The 25,574-nt window shown below is 45.7% G+C and overlaps 2 non-coding genes across 2 annotated transcripts; both read left to right on the top strand.

Annotated features, from left to right (window-relative positions):
• Nucleotides 1-21,821: 21,821 nt before the first annotated feature.
• Nucleotides 21,822-21,903, top strand: trnas-aga (transfer RNA serine (anticodon AGA)). The gene has a single exon. It is a non-coding gene; the product is annotated as a tRNA-Ser (tRNA).
• Nucleotides 21,904-24,820: 2,917 nt separating this feature from the next.
• trnas-aga (transfer RNA serine (anticodon AGA)) lies at nt 24,821-24,902 on the top strand. Its single transcript has one exon. It is a non-coding gene; the product is annotated as a tRNA-Ser (tRNA).
• Nucleotides 24,903-25,574: the final 672 nt, after the last annotated feature.

Consider the following 25,574-nt stretch of genomic DNA (forward strand, 5'->3'; position numbering starts at 1 on the left):
GCAGTTAAACAGCTGGTGAGAGAGCGCAGGTGATGGCTTTAGCGTGTGGGAGGTCTCACATCAGGACTTACAGAAAAGATTCTCAAATATGTATAATACAAATATAAAAACACAGCCACGGTTGGTAACTTCAGGTCACATGATCCTATTGAGTACATTGTAAAACTGAACAGCTTGCTGAATTGAAAGGGAAATGTTACATTAAATACCAATAGTTGAAAAAATACTTAACTAACTAGATTGTAGTATGTTCGAGGGCTACACTCTTGTAAGTAAACAGTAAACAAAACTATATACAAAGAAGGTTAGGAGAGGAATCAGGCTTCTGTACCAGATGATCTGACATCACCACAACATAGTTCCTTACACACAGTTATTCTCAAAGTAAAAAAATAGTTAATGCTTTACTCCACAATGATGCTTAATCATTAATTGTTGGGATAAATTGGATTAATTTACAATAAAATTGAGATCAATATTGCATTATCAAGGAAACAAGCAATTTAGAATCAGAGCGGAAAGCGCGAACTGCAGATGCTGGAGATCAGAGTTGAAACCGGTAGTGCTGGAAAAGCACAGCCAGTCAGGCAGCATCCGAGGAGCAGGAGAGTTGACATTTCGAGCATAAGCTCTTCATCAGGAATGAGGGGGTTTGAGTTCTAAGGAGAGGCTGGAGCGGCCGGGACATTTCTCACTGCAGTGTGAGAGATTGTCAGGTGACCTTTTGGAGGTTGAGCTTTTGCTCAAAATGCCAACTCTCCTGCTCCTCAGACGCTGCCTGACCAACTCTGCCTTTTCAGCATGACACTTTTCTACTCGAGTGAAGAATCATCGAATCATACAGTATAGAAACAGACCCTCCGGTCCAGCTAATTCACACTTACCATTATCCCAAGCTAACCTAATCCCACCTGCCTGCGCTTGACCCATTTTCCTCCAAACATTTTTTATTCATATACTTATCCAAATATCTTTTAAACATTGTAACGGTACCCACATCCATGAATTCCTCTGAAAGTTCATTTCACACGCGAACAACTCTCTTGTAAAAACATTGTCCCTCATGTCTTTTTAAAATCTTTCTCCTCTTTTAAAAATATGCCCCCTCGTCTTGAAATCCCACGACCTAATGAAAAGACACCTGCCATTCAACTTATCTATACCTCTCATGATATTATAAACCTCTACAAAGGCACCCGACACCCTTCTCCGCTCCAGTGAGAAAAGTCCCAGCCGCTCCAGTCTCTCCTTATAACACAAACCCTCCGTTCCAGGCAACATCTTGATAAATCTGTTCTCAACCCTTTTCAGCTTCATCATAGCCTTCCGATAACAGGGAGACCAGAACTGGGCACAGTACTCCAGAACAGGCATCACCAACATCCTGTACAACCTCAACGTATCATCCCAACTCCTATACTCAAAGGTCGAAGCAATGAAGGGAAGGGTGTTAATGCCCTTCTTTACCACACTATCTATGTGCAACACAAACTTCAAAGAATTATGCAGCTGAAGCCCATTTTTAATTGTGTAAGCCCTGACCTTGTTTGCTTTACCAAAATACAATACCTCGCATTTCTCCAAATTAAACAAATTAAAGTTGGAATGTGCACCCCTCTAACAGGCTGCAAGTTGAGTGTTTTCATTGATGTGCCACAAGTACAAATGACAAAAGGTGCTCTTTCCTTAAAGTAGTTTGCAGTCACTGAGTTTGCTAAGTTCATTGAGGTACTAGTGAATGATCAATGTTAGTGGAGCTCCATTTCATCTAAGGCGGCCTTTGTTTAGGATGGTCTTGCTGGATGGCCTGCTTGCTGGGGGACCAACTGAAGTCCTCAACTCTGTGCTAACTGGCCACTTCAGTATCTCGGAGAAAGTGAGGACTGCAGATGCTGGAGATCAGAGCTGAAAAATGTGTTGCTGGAAAAGCGCAGCAGGTCAGGCAGCATCCAAGGAGCAGGAGAATCAACATTTCCTGAAGAAGAGCTTATGCCCAAAACGTCAATTCTCCTGCTCCTTGGATGCTGCCTGACCTGCTGCGCTTTTCCAGCAACACATTTTTCAGCACCTCAGTATGTCGTCCTGCCACCGTTGGGAGGCCAGGATATCTGTCCAGGCTGCCCAGTAAAGGCTGGTGACCAGGCCAGGGAGTACTTGCTGCTTGGTCACTCTCTGAGCATCAGAGATTCTGTCATCATCACCACATTTCCATTCCCCAGCCCACCTTGGTCAGGACGGCACCGTAGTCTTGGTGAGACCCTGGATTCAGGTTCCTCACTCCCCTTCTTCCTGTTGCAGTCCCAGGTGTAACACTGTGAAAGAAATGGCTGGCAGCTCTCTGGAGTAAAACCTCCTCCAGCTGGAGGCAGAAGTGCTGCTTCTAACCATGTATATGATGACCTTTTTAAGGCTGGGGCTGAGCATGTCAAGTGCAGAGGAGAGCCCCAGCTCCAATTAATATTTAGTACATTGACAATTTTCAAGTTAATATCTAAATGCGACTGTTTAAATAACTTCAAGTGCATGCTGTGACAGAAGGCAGATGTCCTTTACAAAGACATTCAAATACTTTGGGATGTGACTTGCTCTGAGGAGAGTAACATTTGGCACTGGTTACCTGTCAACAGGGGCCCTTTGAAAGACTTTTCCTCATTTATTCATGGCAGGAAATATGGGTCTAAATGGACTGAGAAGTGTCTGCAGGTGGTGTTATACCCGACGCCCTACAGAAAAGAGCAGATGGCCTTGGTAGGAGGACATTCACAATAACACTGCAGTGTGCAATGTGGTGAGTTTAAAATAGATTACGTTCAACCTTCGTTTGACTTTGGTTGTACATAATAATCATTTTAACCCAGTTCAAAATGTTCAGAGTTTCCTGTCCCAGTGAGCATGGTGAAGTATCCAATATTTCATCACTTCTTATAATCTCTCATCACAACATTAAGCTCAACGAAACAGAAGTTTGTCACAGGTGGCAGTCCATCCAAATTGCCTGTCTGAACAAATTTCAGTTTTGCACTTCCTTTTCAAGCTTCCTTTAGATTTCCTCTTCTCTAACAGGGGCATGATTTAATGGCAGGTAGCTTTCTCCCACCTCTTTAATATTGGCACTGTTCTAATTCCACATCATTTAGTAAGCTGACATCTCCTGCCTTAATGAATAAAAGCACCAGGTTTACAATTCTGACACTGGGAAAAAGAGATACAGCTGTAATAGTGTGAATAGGGGGAGCCATCATAGGAGTGTTGCTTTCAGTGAATATAAAATACAACTGTGCCAGCATAAAACTCAGCTTTAATAGTTTTGAATTAGGGCTCCTAAGAATGCCAATGCTAATCCTGCTGACATTATGTTGGATGAGCATTGTCAGTTTTTGACAGGATAGCTAAAGAGATTGCCCTATCTCATCTGCATTATAATGACACTTTCCTGTTTCTTTATGAGATGCTACTTATCCAACTTGTAGAAACATTGTTGGTGTGAAATGGGAAAGAACAGGTCTCAAAACAATCCACACTGTGCTATCAGTGAAAGGCGAGGATACTGTGGAGATATGTGATAAACATGTGACAGAAGAGATATGGCAAGGTGGAATATGATCAAAAAATTCTTAATTCACACTAGTTTTTCGAATCAATTCAAGTCAGTGATTGAAATCCTAATTAAAACACATAAAAAATTCAAAACAGTTATTAAACACTGAGAAAACTACTAAGTTTAAATTAAATTTAATTTAAAATTGGATTCTCAGAAGCTTATTTTCATTTCATTGTTTATCCCTTTAGCTAGTCCACGTAAGCATTTGTGATTTCAATGTATATTTTCAAATATTTTTCTCATTAGGTTTTCTAATATATATTTATTAAATTTCTTAGTATCAATTAGGTTAGAAAGTGCTTTGGCCTGAAACTACTTTAATTAATCTTCATGACTTATGCATTTCTGAAATGCACAACGTTGCAGATTTTTGATTTCTGTTCATAGAATGACTCCAAATCTGTGGTTTTGTAGAGTCTGGCATATTCAACTGTTTAAAACAGAGTTTACATGTTTTTAGAGCTTGTTACAATGGTCAAAAATAATGCAGTGAAGTTGTTGGAAAAAAATGCAAAGCACATCAACTTGCATCTTACCATATTTCTCATATTTACTTATGATGCACTTTGCAAACAAAAAGTTATCCGAATTTGTAGACAAAGGCAACAGCCATTGTTCATACATTAATGTTACATGGAAGGTAGGATGTTGTTCTGCTTTCCACTTCTTGAGAGGGCAGGCATCCTCATATTTAAACGATTGAGGACAGGATCTCCAACTGGCCACCTCAGTCAACAGAAGTCCCAACATGACCATTGGAAGGGATCGCAGAGCATTTACTTCATTGGCTAATGCTGGACTGGTCCACAGTTATTAGTTGTGTGCTCTAGTCCTTCATTCAAATGGGCCATGTTCTCTGTGATTTGGCAATGATAGATTTTGTACATTTTTACTCTAGTTTACGGGTCAAGGATAGGGTTATATTGAAGCTAGTAGGTCATTCTTTCTATTAAAATTGTTGGCCAGAAAACCCTACCGATCGCACTGACCTCCGCATTCCATCCCTAATTTACACTCGTGGCACACTACCTTAAGTACAGGTGCCCTACAGAACCTACATCTCCTTCTAATACCATTCAGAGAAAGCGCGGGCTGCAGATGCTGGAGAGTCAAGAGTCGAAAAGTGTGGTGCTGCAAAAGTACACAGGTCAGATGGGAGGAACGGATGGGGAGTGGTGCTGGTGTAACTGCGGAAGATGGGCTGTTCCACATATCTGACAAACAGGCAGACATAGCAGCAAGGAGCAGGAGAGTTACATTTCAGGCATAAGCCCTTCATCATTTGCTTATGTTGGCAATAAAAAAAAAGGAGCATTCATTTTCAAGATGAACAGAAAGTTTTCCGGGAGAAAGTAAGGATTGCAGATGCTGGAGATCAGAGTCGAGAGTGTGGTGCTGGAAAAGCACAGCAGGTCAGGCAGCATCCGAGGAGCAGGAGAATAGACATTTTGGGCATAAGCCCTTCATCAGGAATGAAGCTTGTTGGTCAGGGCTGAGAGACAAATGGGAGGGATGGGATTTGGGGAAAGGTAGCTGAGAAAGCGATAGGTAGATGAAGGTGAGGGAGAAGGTGATAGGTCAAAGGGGGGGTTGATGGACTGTTTGGAAGGCGGTGCCGAGTTGGAGGCTTGGGACTGGGTTAATATGGGGGGAGGGGAAATGAGGAAGCTGTTGAAATCCACATTTATCCCGTATGTGCAATAATATGCAAGATCCCAAGATGGAATATGAAGTGTGCCTCCTCCAGGCATCAGGTGGTAATGGTTTGGCGGTGGAGCAGGCCCAGGACCTACATGTGCTTGACGGAGTGGGAGGGAGAGTTGAAGCATTCAGCCACAGGGCAGTGTGGTTGGTGGGTGCAGGTATCCCAGAGATGTTCTCTGAAACAATCCGCAAAAAGGTGTCCTGTCTCCCCGATGAAGAGGAGACTACACCGGGTGTAACGGATGCAGTAGATGACAGTGGTAGAGGTACAGGTAAATTTCTGATGGATGTGGAAGGATCCCTTGGTGCCTTGGACGGAGGAGAGAGGAGTGGTGTGGGCGTAGGTTTTGCTCTTCCTGCGGTGGCAGGGAAAGGTGCCAGGAATGGGGTGTGGGCAGGTGGGAGGTGTGTACCTGATGCGGGAGTCGTAGAGGGAATGGTCTTTTCAGAACGCTGATGGGGTGAGGAGGGAAATATATCTCAGGTGGTGGAGTCAGTTTGGAGATGGTGAAAGTGGCGGAGGATGATGCATTGTATGCGGAGGTTGGTGGGGACGGGAGGTGAGGTTCTGGGGTGGGGGGGATTCTGTCCGTGTTGCATTGGAAGGGGTGGGGTTCAAGGACAGTGGTGCGTGAAGCGGAGGAGAGGAGGTGGAGGGCATCGTCAATCACGTGGGAAGGGAAGTTATGATCGTGGAAGAAGGAGGTCATCTGGGACTTTCTGAGGTGGAATTGGTCATCCTGGGAACAGATGTGGCAGAAGCAGAGGAATTGGGAATAAGGGATGGCATTTTTACAGGAAGTAGGGTGGGAAGAGGTGTAGCTGTGGGAGTTGGTCGGCTTGTAGTGTATGTCTATGGTTCGTCGGTCTCCAGAGACGGTGATGGAGAGGTACGGACGAATTTGAGGTTGGGGTGGAAGGTGTTGGAACAATTCAATCGCCTTGTGGGAGCATGAGGCAGTGCTGATACAGTCATCGATGTAGTGGAGGAACGGATGGGGAGTGGTGCTGGTGTAACTGCGGAAGATGGGCTGTTCCACATATCTGACAAACAGGCAGACATAGCTAGGTGCCATACGGGTGCCCATAGCTACCCCTTTGGTTTGGAAGAAGTGGGAAGATTGGAAGGAAAAGTTGTTGAGGGTGAGGTCCAGTTCAGCCAGGGGGATGAGGGTGTCGGTGGGATGGTATTGGTTGGGAAGGTGTGAGAGGAAGAAACAGAGGGTTTGGAGTCTTTTGTCATGGCGAAGTGATGTGTAAGGGACTGGATGGCCATGGTGAAGATGAGGCATTGGGGATCGGGGAAATGAAGGGCATGTGTGTGGAGGTGAAGGGCATTGTAGTGTCACAAATGTAGGGTGGGGAGTTCCTGGACTAAGGGGGACAGGACAGTGTCGAGGTAAGAAGAGATGAGTTCGGTGGGACAGGCGCAGGCTGAGACATTGGGTCAACTGGGGCAGTCATGTTTGTGAATCTTAGGAAGGAGGTCGAATCGGTCAGTGCAGGGTTCACAGGCAATGAGATTGGAGGCTGTGGATGGGAAATCCCCAGAGGTATTGACGTCATAGATGGTCTGGGAGATGATGGTTTGTTGGTGGGAAGTGAGGTCATGGTCAAGGGAGCAGTAGGAGGAGGTGTCTGCAAGTTGGCACCTGGCTTTAGTGGTGTGCCAAGCTACCACTACCGTCTGTGGGTTTGATGGTGAGGTTGGGATTGGAACAGAGGGCTGCACGTTTTGAGGATGAGCGTTTGAAGTGGGTGAGGTGGTTGGACAGGTTGAGGAAGTCGGTGTCATGGCAGTAGTTTGAAATGAAGAGGTCAATGGCGGGTAACAGGCCAGCACGGGGTGTCTAGGTGGATGGAGTGTGTTGGAGGTGGGAGAAGGGGTCCTCAGCGGATGGGTGGGTATCATGGTTGAAAAAATGAGCTCGGAGGTGGCGGAAGAAACGTTCAAGGTCGCAGCTTGCACTGGTGACAACCAGAGGGAATGATAGAAAGAGAAGGAAAGGCTGTTCAGGTTCACATTTGTGATACAATTCTTTCAAAAGACAATATTCAATGAATTTTAAATGGTTCAACCTACTTTACTACAACAATTTCATTTTGTTTTAAAATAAAAAAGAAATTTGGAAGCATGTAAAAGAACAAGACCATTGATGGCACAGGGCTGATTTTTCTGGTGCTGAACCATGTGGGTAAATGGTGAATCAGTTGGGAGTAACATGATAAGATCAGAACAATGAGCTTCTTGATGTTGAGAGAAAACAGTCCTGTTCTCCACACAAGGTTTTAAAGATACTAGTGAGTGACAAAGGCCTATTTCATTAGCATGTAATCTCACTTCATGTGCAATTCTCTGTTCTCCCACACAGTGAGCAGAACCTAAACAACAACAGTTCCTGGAAATATATTGTCATTCCCTCATCATTGCTGGTCAATATCCTGGAAGGTCTATGATGTGGAGGTGCCTGTATTGGACTGAGGTGGACCAAGTCAGAAATTGCACGACACCATGTTACAGTCCAACAGGTTTATTTGAAATCACAAGCCTTTGGAGCATAGCCTCTTGGTCAGGTGAAGTGAGAGGGAAGCACACAGACACAGAATTTATGGGCAGAGAGATCAAAACATCATAAACATGGTGTGAATGGAGTGTTGAATAGTAAGTCTCTGGCAGGTGACCAAGGGTGTTAGATGGTGGAGTACAGTGACAATAGCTGAATAACAACTAAAGGGATGACCTATAATCTGATTAAATGACACGTCAAAGGCAGTTTTCCCCATCTCAGTCCAAAATAGTATGTCCTGAGACTGAGGCTCTAGACTCCCCAACCAGGGAAAATATCCTCCCTGCATCTAGTCCCTCCAGCCCTGTTAGAATTTCATACATTTCAATCAGTTCGCTTCCAGCCATCTAATCTCTAGCCAACTCATGCTGTATTGCAAGGATCAGTGCTTGGGCCCCAGCTATTCATGATATATCAAAATCGCCTGCAGAAACCAAATCCAGTATTTCTAAGTTTTCAGATGACACAAAAACAGGGCAGAATTGTGAGCTGTGAGGAGGATGCACGGAGACTTCAGCACTATCACAACAAGTGGAGCGACTGGACAAAAACGTGGCCAAGGCAGGATAATGTGGTTAAGTGTGAAAAACAGGAAGATAGTGTATCTTTGAAGTAATGACATGTTGGGAAATGTGAATTCACAAAGAGATTTGGGTGTCTATGTAGACCAGTCAAAGTGTACAGTTGTAGCAGGCAGCTAGGAAGGCAAATGGGATGTTGGCCTTTATTGCAAGAGGATTTGGCTCAGTAGTCAGGATGTCTGCCTGTGGTGAAACAGTCAGCTTATCTATACTCCCCAAAGACCCTAATGAGACTGCACCTGGACTGTGTGAAGTTGCAGTCTCCCCACCTAAGCATTGATGTATTTTGCACAGAGGGACTACAGCAGAAATTCCCTAGGGTTGGGAGGACTATGTGAAGAGCTTAGAGTGGTGCTGGAAAAGCACAGCAGGTCAGGCAGCATCCAAGGAGCAAGAAAATCGACGTTTCGGGCAAAAGCCTGATTCCTGATGAAGGGCTTTTGCCCAAAACATTGATTTTCCTGATCCTCGGATGCTGCCTGACCTGCTGTGTGTTTCCAGCACCACTCTAATCTGGACTCTGATTTCCAGCATCTGCAGTCCTCACTTTCGCCTCTGGAAAGACCTTGGTTCAGCTGGGCCGGTATTTCCTAAAGTTGAAGGGAATGAAAAGGGATCTGATTGAAATGTATAAAATTCGACAGGACTGGATAAACAAGATGCAGGGAGGATGTTTCCCCTGATTGGGAAGACTAGAACCAAGGGTCAAAAGGAGAAAGTGAGGACTGCAGATGCTGGAGATCAGAGCTGAAAAATATGTTGCTGGAAAAGCGCAGCAGGTCAGGCAGCATCCAAGGAGCAGGAGAATCGACGTTTTGGGCATGAGCCTTCCCTGAAGAAGGGCTTATACCCGAAACATCGATTCTCCTGCTCCTTGGATGCTGCCTGACCTGCTGCGCTTTTCCAGCAACACATTTTCAGCTGGAACCAAGGGTCACCATGTCAGGATATGGGTAGACCATTTAGGAACGGAGATGAGGGAATATTTGTTCTCTCAGATATTGGTTAACTTATGGAATTCTCTCCCACAGAAACCTATAGAGGTTAGTCACTGAGCATATAAAAAAAGAGACATACATTTTTAGATATTTCAGACATCAATGGGTAAGGAGGGAAAGTGGGAATATGGCTTTGAGAGAGAGGATCAGTCATGATTGTACTGAATGGTGAAGCAACCTGATTTTCTCTGTCAATGTCTTGTAGAAAACATTTAGTTGAGATTTCCTGCCATATATGTTTTGTAAATGTGAAAAACGAGTTGACAATTGCAAGACAATGCCCTCACCATTCTGATGGAATACACCCCCATTCAGCTTTTGCTGGGTGGTAGGATTAAAGATAGTATGGTCAGTCAAAGACACAAAGCATGCTGGACCCTAATGTTACAGGTCACAACGTTGCTGTCAAATGTACCAAAGTGTCCACTTTCCTTGACAACAATTTTAACTATGGAGGAGAACACCATGAGTGCCAGGTAGTGGCAACAAATGTCCCCAAGGGACCATTTCTGCCAAAATAAAACAGGGAAGAGCCAAGGGAACCTGGGGAGTAGAAGACAGACCACCCCTGAGAACATTTGGAGGTGGACCTTCTATTGAGAAGGATAGATACTAAAAGACACAAAGAGTGTTATGTGTATATGGAGAAAAACTCCCTCATGGAGTTCTGTAGAAGCATAGAATTCTTACAGTGGGGAAGCAGGCCATTTGGCCCATTAAGCCCACATTGCCCCTCCAAAGAGCATTCCACACAGACCGACTCCATCCTTTTAACGTTGCATTTCCCATGGCTAATCCATTGAGCCTGCACATCTCTGGATACACTGGGCAATTTAGCCAGCCAATCCACCTAACCTGCACATTTTTGGAGGTGGGAGGAAACTAGAGCAAATCCATGCAGACACGGGGAGAATGTTCAAACTCCACACAGATAGTCACCTGAGGCAGGAATCGAAGCTAGGGCCCTGGCCCTGTGAAGCAGCAGGGCTAACCACTGAGCCACAGTGCGCCAAAGCAGTATCATTAAGATTAGAGATCCCAACGAACTTCCCCAACTGGGAACATAAGGGCAGATGGATTGGTGAAGTAGGCTGTCCATGAAGGAGAAACATGGCAGCCCCATATTCCAGAACAAATAGACACCATCGCTGTGTGAGCCAAACCAAGCTCAAAGATCTGGTCCAGATTCAGAGCAATGATGTTGAGGTAAAGGTGGGAATGATCCCTGCCTTGTATAGTATGTGGGAGGACTAAGTATTAAAGATGAACATTGGTGTCAAAGATAGATGGTATTTGGTGTTGGCCCAGTACTGAAATCAAGTGGTTTATTGATGACACAATGTCCAGGATCATCAAGGGACCGAAGCTATGATTGACAGATTTATGGAATTATGTTAGTGGACAGAATGGGAAAAGACATTATATCGAGAATGGTATCATCTGCTCCCAGAGCAATCCACCAAGTCCGCCAATGGACGAGAGTTAAGACAGGCTAGGTCAGTAACAGAATTGTGGACTGACCTTCAAGTAGACTACATCAGCTTCCTTCCACCCTGTAAAGTGGGATCTAAATATATCCTAGTCATTGTGGATATTTTTTGCAAATGGGTAAGGGGGGGGGGTTCCAAATGAATGTTACAGCAGACATCTTAACGCAGCACATTTTCAGTTAATGGGGTCTTCCCCACAGTACAGAGAACCTATTTCATAGCCCAGGTATTATGGGTAGTGATAAATATATTAGGGGTCGGCTAAGGTTCCACATGCCTATCATCACCAATGCAGCAGGATTGTGGAGAAGATAAATCACACCCTCAAGGGGATGCAGTGAAAAGTCCAACAAAACAACACAAATCTGGGAATGTAGTTTTACCCCTTGTCCTCATGTTGATAAGGAACTCACCCTCCAGTTCCACTGGATTTACCCCCACACATTGTAATGGCAGAAATCCCTGTGAGAGATATAATAGGATTGGACTTGCCAGAGCCCGCAGTTGAAGCCCTCTGCCAGGAGAAAGCTGTGAGAATTCTATTAAAACATGTACAGACTGCACACCCAGCAGCAGCCATCAGAATGACAAAAAAGGAAAAGGCAGAGCAAGATGGGAAGGTGAAGCCGGTACAGTATGAGGTAAGGAGTGGATGATGGTACACATTTTCCGGCCAGGAACATTCCTGTCTCCCACATATTCAAGGTCCCTCACAGAGGTTGATAAGACCAGTGTGTTCATGTATGAAATCTTGCTAGGTACAGAAAAAAAATGGGTGGTACTACGTTAGTCAGTTAGAGGCCAACGGAGCCCAAACCAACTCAACGTGCTTCTGGGAAATGAGGGAAAGTGGACCCTAATCCAAGTCCTGATTCAAAACTCAGACCAGTCCAGCCTGAATGCAAATTCTGGATCCCAATCCAGTACCGGCTCCAGTTACTAGTCCAAGCAAGGCCTGGACCAGCCCTGGACACTGTCCTTTGTGAAGCCTCAACCTTGGGAATTGAACCAGAGCCAGCTCTACCAATTCTAGCCAGGAGAGGTAGGGTCTTGGCTCATAGCAGCCCTGAGTGACAGGGATGATGGGAGAGAGTCTACACGCACACACACACACACACACACACACACACACACACCATTACACTCCAACCCTGGTGCTCCACTAATGCTAACTAATCCTGATCATAGAAGATCATTGTCATAAAGCCCTGCTACCACTGTATCCTGAATCTGTTACTCCATCCTGGTCATACATGGCTACAGCACCATGCAGTGTGATAGATAGACATCATTTTTTGTCTTTTGTTCATTTTTCATCACATCGTCTAAATTTTAATAATTTCAACCTGTGATGGTGCAAATTCACCAATGTGATTCTGACCGCCCAGTTTGGATTAATAATCTTGGACCTGCAGTGAGGCCTGACACACACACAATTGAGTGACAAAAAAGGAATTGAGAGAATTCAAGCGAAGCAAATTTTAGGAGAAAGTTGGCCAAGTACGGGCCAAGACCAGACTGAGTTAGAAAAAAATGTCTGCAGGTAGAGAATGTAGGGAGGTATCTAAACTTGATTAGATATGAGATAAGGATAATAACAGATACCACCTTAGTCCCCTTTCCAGGATGACGACATACAGCCTGTTGATTTGTGTCAGTGGCTAGATTGCCAGGAAGTACTAACTGGGTAAGAGTACACTTACCCCAGCTGGATGTGCTTTGTTCCACTGGAGGCAGGAGAATGTGAGGATGGTGTTTTGTGGGTTCAACCCACCAAATCCTAGATGCTTGGGTGACACAACCAAACTAGGAGAAAGTGAGGACTGCAGATGCTGGAGATCACAGCTGAAAATGTGTTGCTGGAAAAGCGCAGCAGGTCAGGCAGCATCCAAGGAGCAGGAGAATCGACGTTTCGGGCATGAGCCCTTCTTCAGGAATGAAGATGGGCTCGTGCCCAAAACGTCGATTCTCCCGTTCCTTTGATGCTGCCTGACCTGCTGCGCTTTTCCAGCAACACATTTTCAGTTCTGACACAACCAAACCCCAAGACTCCAAGGGGTTATGGAGAGGAAGACAGAGGGAGCTCCCATTATTGCTACTTGAGCACAGACCCCAGGGTGACCGATGGGTTTTTCCACAAAGGGATGTACACGATTGGGATGCTCAGCACTAGGTTGGAAAAAGGGCTAGAAATTGGGCAATGATGGCCCATATAGGTCACGGGGAGAACTATGTCCTGCACAAAATCAGAAATGGACTAAGACCAGTCAGACATGCAGTCCTACATATTTGGCTGAGGGCTATCCCAGGGCCATAAAATGGGGTGGTTTTAAAACACATGGATAAAACTCTGTATGACAACAGATTAATCCTGGTGGTGATTAGCTGTCAGAGTGATGTCCATCCCAACTTTAGAAATTACACTTGGATTTAACCTATCAGCTATCAGGTCAGAAAACAGGGATTGACATAATGGGGGAAAGGCCAACCCAGGCCAGAGAGGAATAGTAGACGAGATCTTGAATGATTTGAGGAATGGCCACAATCAATATCCTTGATTTGCTAATTTGGATAACAAGCTGAGATTTCTAACACAGCAGGTTCAACACACCTTGGATAAAATTTGCCTGGACAGTCAGCAAGGTGCTGAAAGCAGAGTAAAAGAAAATACAATCAATACCAGGTGACGGTGTTAGGAGGACACATTAAACCAACCCAGAGACAAATAGATACTAATAGGAGGCAGCAGAATAGGACCCTGTGCAGCAATCATGGCCACTGGATGATTGAACAGTTAAAGGAAACCTTGAGCAGGCGTGTTCCCTTCTTGGACCAGTGATGAGCAAATGCAGCACTTTTTGCACAGGAAGAGACATTCCAAAATTTCAAATTGTCAATTACAGCAACTGACCAAGATCTGGTTTCAAGGCGATTGTAAGGATCTCCAGGAAAGACGGTGGGGATGGTGCAGAGGTTCCAGGTCATAAGCTAAATCAAAGTAGGTTATATGTCTTCACGGTGGAAAATGATCCAAGAGGGAGTGTAGTTTGAATACGATAGCATCCTTCCATACACTGCTGAAAAAAAGGGAAGGCATGTAGATACCACTCTGGATACATGGCAGCAGATGGAAGTAATTGTGTGGCCATATGTTCAAATGAACACACCTTTATGTAGTTTTCCAATATATACTGTTCTAAATTGTCCTGTAGAGATCCAGAGCCTGAACACAGAATCACCAGGGTAGCATATAGGGGAAAGGAGAATATTGCATCACAGCTTCCCTCAAACATTATTAGTATGGGACCTTCACATGTAACATCCAAAACACCACCTTTTGTATCAGGCCACACATAACAGCCAGGGTGGGACTCATCCAGCTCACAGACAGCGGCAGGAGGAGTGAGATCTTTGTCAATGTCAGTGACAAACTTAGTTATTGGGGGTTATTGGGAGAAATACAACGCTGGCATTGATCTCCTACCAGCAAAAATACAGCAGGCCCAAACACAATTGGCAAACGCACTTAAAGCTTTTGCTACTGTTTTTCTAAGGCAATGGTCCAGTGGTATTATCGCTGGACTATTAATCCAGAGACTCCAGTGGTGTCTCAGAGATCTGGCTGTGATTCCCACCATGGCAGGTGGTGGAATTTGAATTCAAAGAAAAACAAATCAGGAATTCAGGGTCAAATGATGACCATCAATCCATCGTTGCTTATTGCTCATTTGGTTCCCTAATGTCCTGAGGGAAGGGAACTGCTGCAGTAATCTGGCTTGGCCGGCATGTGATTTTAGAGCTGAAAATGTGTTGCTGGAAAAGCGCAGCAGGTCAGGCAGCATCCAAGGAGCAGGAGATTCGACGTTTCGGGCATAAGCCCTTCATCAGGAACGCATGTGATTTCAGACTAACAATGTGGTTGACTCTTAAACGGACTAAGCAGTTTAACCACATGGATAACAGCTGGCCCAGCCAGTGATGCCTTCACCCCAGGAATGAATGTTCAAAAATTCAGCAGGCAGAGCAAATTCTACAGGATCTCAGGGAAATCAAAGTGGCTAATTAGTGGGATTAATTCTGGGACTGGGGCTTAAATATACAGACACATCAATGGGTTCATCTCCTTCCACAGCAGGCTGTGTTGCACATCTCCTACCACACCAGGCTGTGTTGTACATCTCCTTCCACACCAGACTGTGTTGTACATCTCCTCCCACACCAGGCTGTTTTGTACATTTTCTTTCACACCAGGTTGTGTTGTAAATCTCCAACCAAACAAGGCTGTGTTGTACACCTCCTACCACACCAGGCTGTGTTGTACATCTCCTACCACACCAGGCTGAGTGATACATATCCTATCACACCAGGCTATATTGTACATCTCGTTCCACACCAGGTTGTGTTATACATCTCAAACACACCAAGCCGTGTTATAAATCTCCTACCAAACCAGGCTGTGTTGTACATCTCCTTCCACACCAGGCTGTGTTGTACATCTCCTACCACAATAGGGTGTGTTGTACATCTCCTTCCACACCAGGCTGTGTTATACATCTCCCACCACACCAGTCGCTCCAATCTTTCAGTGTATGGTAGTCCCGCCATTCCAGGAATTGACCTCGTGAACCTACACTGCAATCCCTCAATAGCCAGAATGCCTATCCTCAAATTTGGAGACCAGAACTCCACAGAATACGCTACAGCTGCAAAAGAACCTCTTTGCTTCTATACTCAATCCCTCTTGTTATGAAGGCCAGCATACTACTAGCCTTCTTCACTTATCCTTCCACAACAGGCTGTGTTGTACATCTCCTATCAAACCTGGTTGTGTTGTACATCTCACAACACAGCAGGCTGTGTTTTTCATCACCTTCCACACCAGACTGTGTTGTACATCTCCTTCTACACCAGGCTGTGTTATATATCTCCTACCACAGCAGATTGTGGCGTACATATCGTACCACACCAAGTTGTGTTGTACATCCCCTATCACAACAGGCTGTGTTGTACATCTTCTTCCACACCAGGCTGTGTTTTACATCTCCTTCCACACCAGGTTGTGTTGTACATCTCATTCCACACCAGGCTGTGTTGTACATCTTCCTCCACACCAGGCTGTGTTGTATGTCTCCTTCCACACCAGGTTGTGTTATACATCTCCTACCACAACAGGCTGTGTTGTACATCTCCTTCCACACCAGGGTGTTATACATCTCCTACCACAACAGGTTGTGTTATACATTTCCTTCCACATCAGATTGTGTCATACATCTCCTACCACACCAGGTTATGTTGTACAACTCCTTCCACACCAAGCTATGTTGTACATCTCATTCCACACCAGGCTGTGTTATACATCTCCTACCAGAACAGGCTGTGTTGTACATCTCTTTAAACACCAGGCTGTGTTATACATCTCCTTCCACATCAGGTCTGTTATACATCTCCTATCACACCAAGCTGTGTTGTACATCTCCTTCCACACCAGACTGTGTTGTGTATCTCCTTCCACACCAGGCTGTGTTGTGCATCTCCTTCCACACCAGGTTGTGTTGTACATCTCATTCCACACCAGGTTGTGTTGTACATCTCAATAGACAATAGAATAGACAATAGACAATAGGTTGAGGAGTAGGCCATTCTGCCTTTCGAGCCTGCACCACCATTCAATATGATCATGGCTGATCATCCTTAATCAGTATCCTGTTCCTGCCTTATCTCCATTACCCTTGAATCCACCATCTTTGAGAGCTCTATCCAATTCTTTCTTAAATGAAACCAGAGGCTGGGTCTCCACTGCCCTCTGGGGCAGAGCAATCCACATGGCCACCACTCTCTGGGTGAAGGAGTTTCTCCTCATCTCTGTCCTGAATGGTCTACCCCATATTTTTAAGCTGTGTCCTCTGGTTCGGCACACACCATCAGCGGATACATGTTTCCTGCCTCCAGAGTGTCCAATCCTTTAATAATCTTACCTGTCTCAATCAGATCCCCCCTCAGTCTTCGAAACTCAAGGGTAAACAAGCCCTGTCACTCCAGTCTTTCAGCATAAGGTAGTCCCACCATTCCAGGAATTGACCTCATGAACCTACACTGCAATCCCTCAATAGCCAGAATGTCTTTCCTCAAATTTGGAGACCAAAACTGCATAGAATATTCTACGGCTGCAGAAGAATCTCTTTGCTTCTATACTCAATCCTTCTTGTTATGAAGGCCAGCATACTATTAGCCTTCTTCACTTATCCTTCCATACCAGGTTGTGTTGTACATTTCCTGCCACATAAGACTATGTTGTACATCTCCTTCCACACCAGGTTATGTTGTACATCTCATTCCACACCAGGCTGTGTTTTACATCTCCCACCAACCAGGCTGCGTTGTACATCTCCTTCTACACCAGGTTGTGTTGTACATCTCCTACCACACCAGGCTGTGTTGTACATCTCCTTTTACACCAGACTGTGTTGGACATCTCCTTACAACAAGGCTGTGTTATACATCTCCTACCACACCAGGTTGTGTTGTACATCTCATTCCACACGAGGCTGTGTTTTACATCTCCTACCACAACAGTCTGTGTTTTACATCTCCCACCAACCAGGCTGCGTTCTACATCTCCTATCACACATGGTTGTGTTGTACACCACCTACAACACAAGGCTGCGTTGTACATCTTCTACTACACAAGGCTGTTTTGCACATCTTCTTCCACACCAGGCTGTGTTGCACATCTCCCACCACACCAGGTTGTGTTGTACATCTCCCACAAAACCAGGTTGTGTTGTACATCTCCTACCACACCAGGCTGTGTTGCACATCTCATGACACACCAGGCTGTGTTGTACATCTCCTATCACACCAGAGTGTGTCGTACATATCCTACCACACGAGGGTGTGTCATCTCCTTACACACCAGGGTTGTGTTGTACATCTCATTCCACACCAGGCTGTGTTGTACATCTCTCACAACACCAATTTGTGTTGTACATCTCCGATCAAAACAGGCTGCGTTGTACATCTCCTACCACACCAGGTTGTGTTGTACATCACCTATCACCTACCACACAAGGCTATGTTATACATCTCGTATCATACCAGGCTATGTTTTACATCTCAACCACACCAGGTTGTGTTGTACATCTCCTACCACACTAGATTGTGTTGTACATCTCCTTCCACACCAGGTTGTGTTATTCATCTCCTGCCAGAACAGGCTATGTTGTACATCTCCCACCACACCAGGTTGTGTTGTACATCTCCTACAACACCAGGCTATGTTGTACATCTCCATCCACAGCTGGCGGTGTTATATATCTCCTACCACACTAGGTTTTGTTGTATATCACCTTCCACACCCGGTTGTGTTATACATCTCCTCCCACACCAGGCTATGTTGTACATCTCAAACACACCAGGTTGTGTTGTACATCTCCTTCCACACCAGGTTGTGTTATACACCTCTTATCACACCAGGCTATGTTGTACATCTCATTCCACACCAGTCTGTGTTGTAATCTCCTTCCACACCAGGCTATGTTGCACATCTCAACCACACCAGGTTGTGTTGTACATCCCCTATCACATCAGGCTATGTTGTACATCACATTCTACACCAGTCTGTGTTGTACATCGCCTTCCACACCAGGCTATGTTGTACATTTCAACCACACCAGGTTGTGTTGTACATTTCCTACCACACTAGATTGTGTTGTACATCTCCTTCCACACCAGGTTGTGTTATACATCTCCTATCACACCAGGCTATGTTGTACATCTCATTCCAAACCAGCCTGTGTTGCACATCTCATTCCACACCAGGCTGTGTTGTACATCTCCTATCACACCAGGTTGTGTTGTACATCTTCCACCAAACCAGGTTGTGTTCTACATCTCCTTCCACACTAGGCTGTGTTGTACATCCTCTTCCACACCAGGCTGTGTTGTACATCTCCTATCACACCCGGTTGTGTTGTACATCTCCTATCACACCCAGTTGTGTTGTGCATCGCCTTCCACAACAGACTGTGTTGTACTTCTCCTTCCACACCAGGCTGCATTGTACATCTCTGACCACATGAGGCTGTTTTGCACATCTCCTACCACACCAGATTGTGCTGTACATCTCCTTCCATACCAGGCTGTGTTGTTCACCTCCTACAACATCTGGCTGTGTGGAACATCTCCTCTCACTCCAGGCTGTGTTGTACATCTCCGTTCACACCAGGTTGAGTTGTATATCTCCTTCCACACCAGGTTGTGTTGTACATCTCCTATCAAACCAAGCTGTGTTGCACATCTCCTAACACATCAGGCTGTGTTGTTCACCTCCTACCACATCTGGCTGTGTTGTACATCTCCAATCACACCAGGCTGTTTTGTACATCTCTTTCCACAACAGGCTGTGTTGGACTTCTCCTTCCAAACCAGGCTGTGTTGTACATCTCCTATCAAACCAAGCTGTGGTGTACATCTCATTCCACATCAGGTTGTGTTGTCCATCTCCCACCACACCAGGTTGTGTTATACATCTCCTATCACACCAGGCTGTGTTGCACATCTCCTACCACACCAGGTTGTCTTGTACATCTCCTCCCACATCAGGTTGTGTTGTACATCTCCTCCCACACCAGGCTGTGTTATACATCTCAGATCACACCAGGCTGTGTTGTACATCTCCTACCAAACCAGGTTGTGTTGTACATCTCATCCCACAGCAGGCTGTGTTGTACATCTCCTAATATACCAGGTTGTGCTTTACATCTCCTCACACAACAGGCTGTGTTGTGCATCTCCTTCCACACCAAGCTATGTTGTACATCTCCTACCACACCAGGTTGTGTTGTGCATCTCCTGCTACAAGAAGTTGTGTTGTACATCTCCGTCCACACCAGGATGTGTTGCACATCTTAATCACAACAGGGTTTGTTGTACATCTCCTAACCACACCAGGTTGTGTTGTGCATCTCCTTTTTCAACAGGTTGTGTTGTACAGCACCTTCTAAAACAGGCTGTGTTCTACATCTCCTATTACACCATGTTGTGTTGTATATCTCCTTCAAAACCAAGCTGTGTTGTACATCTCCTACCCCACCAGACTTTGTTGTACATCTCCTTCCACACCAGTTTGTGTTGTGCATCTCCTTGTTCAACAGGTTGTGTTGTACATCACCTTCTAAAACAGGCTGTGTTGTACATCTCCTATCACTACCATGTTGTGTTGTACATCTCCTTCCACACCAGGCTGTATTGTACATCACCTTCTGTACCAGGCTGTTTGGTACATCTCCTGCTACAACAGGTTGGGTTGCACATCTCCTCTCACACCAGGTAGTGTTGTTCATCTCCTCACACACCAGGATGTGTTGCACATATCCGATCACACCACGTTGTGATGTACATTTCCTTCCACACCAGGCTATGTTGTGCATCGCCTTCCATACCAGGCTGTGTTGTACATCTCCTATCACACCAGATTGCGTTGCACATCTCCTTCCACACCAGGCTGTGTTTTACATCTCCTGCTACAGCAGGCTGTATTGTACATCTCCTTCCGCACCAAGTTGTGTTGAACATCTCCTATCACACCAGGTTTTGTTGTACATCTCCTTCTACAAAAAGCTGTGTTGTTCATCACCTATTTCACCAGGTTGTGTTGAATACCTACTATCACACCAGGTTGTGTTGTACATCTCCTCACACACCAGGCTGTGTTGTACATCTCCTATCAATCCAAGCTGTGTTGCACATCTTCTAACAAACCAGGCTGTGTTGCACATCTTCGATCACACCAGGTTGTTTCGTACATCTCCAATCACACCAGGCTGTGTTGTACATCTCCTTTCACACCAGGCTATGTTGTCCACCTCCTACCACATCTGGTTGTGTTCTACATCTCCTACCACAGCAGGTTGTGTTGTACTTCTCCTTCCACACCAAGCTATGTTGTACATCTCCTACCACACAACTTTGTATAGTACATCGCCTACTAGAAGTCTGTGTTGTACATCTCCTGCTACAACGGGTTGTGTTGTACATCTCCTTCTCCATCTAGCTGTGTTGTACATCTCCTTCCACACAGGTTGTGTTGTACATCTCCTTCCACAACAGGCTGTATTGCACATCTCCAATCACACCAGGCTATGTTGTACGTCTCCTTCGACATTAGGCTGTGTTGCACATCTCCTACCACACCATTTTGCGTTGTACATCTCCTCCTAGACCAAGCTGTGTTGTACACATCATACCATACCAGGCTGTGTTATACATCTCCTATCACACCAGGTTGTGTGAAATATCTCCTTCCACACCAGGCTGTTTTATACAGCTCCTATCACAGCAGGCTGTGTTGTACATCTCCTACCAAACCAGGTTGTGTTGTACATCTCATCCCACACCAGGATGTGTTGTACATCTCCTAATACACCAGGTTGTGTTGTACATCTCCTCACACAACAGGCTGTGTTACAAATCTCCTATCCATCCAGGGTATGTTATACATCTCCTATCACACCAAGTTGTGTTGCACATCTCCTACCACACCAGGCTGTGTTGTACGTCTGCATCGACATTAGGCTGTGTTGTACATCTCCTACCATACGACTTTGTGCTGTACATCTCCTTCTAGGCCAAGCTGTGTTGTACACATCATACCATACCAGGCTGTGTTGTACATCTCCATCGACATTAGACTGTATCGTACATCTCCTTCCACACCAGGCTGTGTTGTACATCTCCTATAATACCAGGTTGTGTGAAATATCTCCTTCCACACCAGGCTGTGTTGTACATCTCCTACCAATCCAGCACGTCAGGCAGCATCCAAGGAACAGGAAATTCGATGCTTCGGGCATAAGACCTGCATCTGGGATCCCTTGTTGTCAGTAGTCATGGCCGAGTGGTTAAGGCGATGGATTAGAAATCCATTGGGGTTTCCCCACGTAGGTTCGAGTCCTACTGACTACGTTAGGAATGCTTGCCTGCTGCAATAGTTCACGCTCAAAGTTTAGCAAGCCAGCCTGGCAATTTGATTCGACTTGGGAAAGCTGAGCGCTTCATCAGAAATGCTCCATATTTTAAAAAAAATGTGGTCTCTTTCCTGATGAGGGGCGTATGCCCGAAACGTTGAATTTCCTGCTCCTTGGATGCTGCCTGGCCTACTGCGCTTTTCCAGCAACGCATTTGCAGCTCTGATACTCCAGCATCTGCAGTCCTCACTTTCTCCTCGAAGATTTTAACCTACTGCGGATCCTCTTGCAAGGGTGCCTTCCTTGAAGAAGCTCTCTTCCTCCCTGTACAAGGATTTCAGTGAGTCCCTCTCTCACTGCACACCTCAGGTCATCTCCGCTGCCCAGAAGCTCTTCAGCCACATTCTCAAACAGACTTGCTACCATAGCTACATCTCCTTCCTCAGCACCTGCCTATGGAACCGACTCATCCAGCACGGACTCCGGACTACGTTCTGACCAACAAAATTTGGACCCAACCATGACAACCTGTACCTACAACAAATCCGAAGCCTCCAGCAACAGACCTCCGTCTGGATCCTCCGCTCCACCCATGCAGCCATGCGTCGATTCCTGATGAAGGGCTTATGCCCGAAACGTTGAATTTCCTGTTCCTTGGATGCTGCCTGACCTGCTGCGCTTTTCCAGCAACACATTTTCAGCTCTTATACTCCAGCATCTGCAGACCTCACTTTCTCCTTTTACCCCAGGCTGTGTTGTACATCTCCATCCACACCAGGCTATGTTGTATATCTCAACCACACCAGGCTGTGTGGTACATCTCGCACCACAACAGTCTGTATTATACATCTCCTACCACACCAGGTTGTGTTATACATATTCAACCACACCAGTCTGTGTTGTATATCTCCTTCCACACCAGGCTGTGTTGCACATCTCCTGCCACACCAGGCTGTGTTGTACATCGCCTTTCACACCAGGCTGTGTTGTACATCTCCAATCACACCAGGCTGTGTTGTACGTCTTCTTCGACATTAAGCTGTGTTGTACATCTCCTACCACATCATTTTGTGTTGTACACCTCCTACTGGATCAGGCTGGGTTGTACATCTCCTACCATACCAGGCTGCGTTGTACATCTCCTTCCACACCAGGTTGTGTTGTGCATCTCCTATCACACCAGACTATGTTGTGCATCTCCTGCTACAAGAAGTTGTGTTGTACATCTCCGTCCACACCAGGATGTGTTGCACATCTTAATCACAACAGGGTTTGTTGTACATCTCCTAACCACACCAGGTTGTGTTGTGCATCTCCTTTTTCAACAGGTTGTGTTGTACACCACCTTCTAAAACAGGCTGTGTTCTACATCTCCTATTACACCATGTTGTGTTGTATATCTCCTTCAAAACCAAGCTGTGTTGTACATCTCCTACCCCACCAGACTTTGTTGTACATCTCCTTCCACACCAGTTTGTGTTGTGCATCTCCTTGTTCAACAGGTTGTGTTGTACATCACCTTCTAAAACAGGCTGTGTTGTACATCTCCTATCACTACCATGTTGTGTTGTACATCTCCTTCCACACCAGGCTGTATTGTACATCACCTTCTGCACCAAGCTGTTTCGTACATCTCCTGCTACAACAGGTTGGGTTGCACATCTCCTCTCACAACAGGGTGTCGTGTACATCTCCTAACTACACCAGGTTGTGTTGTTCATCTCCTCACACACCAGGATGTGTTGCACATATCCTATCACACCACGTTGTGATGTACATTTCCTTCCACACCAGGCTATGTTGTGCATCGCCTTCCATACCAGGCTGTGTTGTACATCTCCTATCACACCAGATTGCGTTGCACAACTCCTTCCACACCAGGCTGTGTTTTACATCTCCTGCTACAGCAGGCTGTATTGTACATCTCCTTCCACACCAAGTTGTGTTGAACATCTCCTATCACACCAGGTTTTGTTGTACATCTCCTTCTACAAAAAGCTGTGTTGTTCACCACCTATTTCACCAGGTTGTGTTGAATACCTACTATCACACCAGGCTGTGTTGCACATCTCCGATCACACCAGGTTGTGTCGTACATCTCCAATCACACCAGGCTATGTTGTACATCTCCTTTCACACCAGGCTATGTTGTTCAACTCCTACCACATCTGGTTGTTTTCTACATCTCCTACCACAGCAGGTTGTGTTGTACTTCTCCTTCCACACCAAGCTATGTTGTACATCTCCTACCACACAACTTTGTGTAGTACATCGCCTACTAGACCAGTCTGTGTTGTACATCTCCTGCTACAACGGGTTGTGTTGTACATCTCCTTCTCCACCTAGCTGTGTTGTACATCTCCTTCCACACCAGGTTGTGTTGTACATCTCCTACCACACCAGGCTGTGTTGCACATCTCCAATCACACCAGGCTATGTTGCACGTCTCCTTTGACATTAGGCTGTGTTGCACATCTCCTACCACACCATTCTGCGTTGTACATCTCCTCCTAGACCAAGCTATGTTGTACACATCATACCATACCAGGCTGTGTTATACATCTCCTATCACACCAGGTTGTGTGAAATATCTCCTTCCACACTAGGCTGTTTTATACATCTTCTACCACACCAGGCTGTGTTGTACGTCTCCATCGACATTAGGCTGTGTTGTACATCTCCTACCATCCGACTTTGTGCTGTACATCTCCTTCTAGGCCAAGCTGTGTTGTACACATCATACCATACCAGGCTGTGTTGTACATCTCCATCGACATTAGACTGTATCGTACATCTCCTTCCACACCAGGCTGTGTTGTACATCTCCTACCACACCAGCACATCAGGCAGCATCCAAGGAACAGGAAATTCGATGCATCGGGCATAAGCCCTGCATCTGGCACCCCATGCTGTCTGTAGTCATGGCTGAGTGGTAAAGGCGATGGATTAGAAATCCATTGGGATTTCCCCACGTAGGTTCGGATCCTACTGACTACGTTAAGAATGCTTGCCTGCCACAGCAACTTGCGCTCAAGCTTTAGCAAGCCAGCCTGGCAATTTGATTCGACTTGGGAAAGCCGAGCGCTTCATCAGAAATGCTCCATATTGAAAAGAAGCACGTGGTCTCTTTCCTGATGAGGGGCTTGTGCCCGAAACGTCGAACTTCCTTTTTCTTGCATGCTGCCTGACCTGCTGTGCAATTTCAGCTCTGATACTCCAGCATCTGCAGACCTCACCTTCTCCTCGAAGATTTTAACCTACTGCGAATCCTTTTGCAAGGGTGCCTTCCTTGAAGAAGCTCTCTTCCTACCTGTACAAGGATTTCAGTGAGTCCCTCTCTCACTGCACACCCCAGGTCATCTCCTCTGCCCAGAAGCTCTTCAGCCACATTCTCAAACAGACCCGCTACCACAGCTACATCTCCTTCCTCAGCACCTGCCTACGGAACCGACTCATCCCGCACGGACTCCGGACTACGTTCCGACCAACAAAATTTGGACCCAACCATGAACACCTGTACCTACAACAAATCCGAAGCCTTCAGCAACAGACTTCCCTCCGGATCCTCCGCTCCACCCTTGCAGCCATACGTCAATTCCTGATGAAGGGCTTATGCCCGAAACGTTGAATTTCCTGTTCCTTGGATGCTGCCTGACCTGCTGCGCTTTT

Source organism: Hemiscyllium ocellatum, chromosome 1 (genome assembly GCF_020745735.1).
Source record: "Hemiscyllium ocellatum isolate sHemOce1 chromosome 1, sHemOce1.pat.X.cur, whole genome shotgun sequence".
NCBI classification, from domain to species: Eukaryota; Metazoa; Chordata; class Chondrichthyes; order Orectolobiformes; family Hemiscylliidae; genus Hemiscyllium; species Hemiscyllium ocellatum.